The sequence below is a fragment of the Henckelia pumila genome, chromosome 2 (assembly GCF_033568475.1).
Source record: "Henckelia pumila isolate YLH828 chromosome 2, ASM3356847v2, whole genome shotgun sequence".
Lineage (NCBI taxonomy): Eukaryota > Viridiplantae > Streptophyta > Magnoliopsida > Lamiales > Gesneriaceae > Henckelia > Henckelia pumila.
In genome coordinates this window covers 28,224,602-28,226,189 of record NC_133121.1, presented here as the reverse complement: position 1 = coordinate 28,226,189, position 1,588 = coordinate 28,224,602, and the positions used below count along the sequence as shown (strand labels likewise).

Sequence of the window (1,588 nt, the reverse complement as noted above, 5' to 3'; positions counted from 1 at the left end):
TTTGTATGTGTGCATTGCATCAGGTTGGGGCATGATCAAGCTAGAGTTGGCTTGGATAGCTTGAGAAAAGAGATAGCATGTGGTGATTCGGGTTTTAAGCAGCTGATATGTATTGTATATAAACATGTTAGAAGACAAGGAATCTTGTACATGTGTCTGTAAATCCTAGTTTATATTCATGAGTTGATGTATTTAGATGCTAGGATTTATTTACCAATGCATGTTTATTGTTTTAGCATCATGTTAAAGATTGAAGGGCACCAAGAAAGCAGCAAATTCAGAAGTTGAACAGCTGCAGTTTTGGAGCAAGGTATGCCCGCTCGATCGGTAGAATGTAACCGATCGAGCAAGGCCCATTTTGTCCAAAATAGAGAAGTCGATTTTTCTGCCCGCTCGATCGGTAGAGTTTAACCGATCGAGCGAGGCCATATGTTTGCAGACCCGAGGGTTTATACTTTGTTCTCGCTCGATCGGTAAGGTTTACCCGATCGAGCGAGGGGCCTTCTTTAAAAAAATATATATATTTTTAGCTCTTGGTTTATTATTCATGTATTGTTTGATTAATTGTTAATTAAACATTTATTGCCCTAAGATGAGATTAGCAACCCGGGTCCCCACATGCAGGTTCTGCGATATTTACCTTGTTCAGAGAGGCAAATTGTGTACTCAATGCAGATAGCTGTGCAGTGATGGATGTGAGAGGATCCACACTGTATACTCCCTTCTTGACTCCCATACGTTCAGACGGCCATTGATAACTATTGATAGTCATCTGTTCCAGCATATCATAAGCCTAAATGGGGTCCTTGGCGAATATGGTACCTCCAGCAGCAGAGTCCACAGACATTCTTGTAGGCTTATTCAGCCCATTGTAGAAAAACTCTATTTCTTCCCAATCTGCAAAATTATGATTAGGACAACACCTTAATAAATCTTTGTACCTTTCCCATGCCTCATATAGCTGTTCTGAATCATGCTGTTGAAAGGTACTGATCTCAATCTTCAGCTGGGTTTCCTTTGATGGTGGAAAGAACTTTTCCAAAAATTTCACAACCATGCCCTCCCACGTTGTTATGCTTCCTAGTGGCAATGACTGCAACCAGCTCCGTGCCTTGTCCCTGAGAGAAAAAGGAAATAGCTGTAAGCGTATAATATCCTCAGAAACACCATTTATTTTTACTGTATCAGTAATCTCAAGAAAAGTGCGCAAGTGTAAATGAGGATCAGCTGTGACAGCTCCATTGAATTGGTTCTGCTGAACCATGTTAATTAAGGCCAGCTTCAACTCAAAGTTGTTGGCATTTATTGTCCCTCGAGCGATTCCAGAATAGTGGGCCTGGATCGTCGGCCTGAAGTGATTTCTAATCGGCACCAAGGGAGGTTGTTGTGCTTCTTCTTCAGCCATTCTTGCAATTTCTTCTAGTCTAGCTCTTTTTAAAGCTCGTGCAGTGCGCTCAATTTCTGGATCAAAGAGCAAAGAGTTTGAACTTTGTGATCGTCGCATAGACTGCAATTAAAAATAAGAAGAAATTAATTATTACTTAAAATAAAATAAAATAAAATAAAAGCTCTAAATTAAAACTTAGAC

The 1,588-nt window shown here is 40.1% G+C and overlaps 1 non-coding gene across 1 annotated transcript; it reads left to right on the top strand.

Moving 5' to 3' along the window:
• Window positions 1–902: 902 nt before the first annotated feature.
• On the top strand, window positions 903–1,008 carry LOC140885915 (small nucleolar RNA R71). The gene has a single exon (XR_012151328.1). It is a non-coding gene; the product is annotated as a small nucleolar RNA R71 (small nucleolar RNA).
• Window positions 1,009–1,588: the final 580 nt, after the last annotated feature.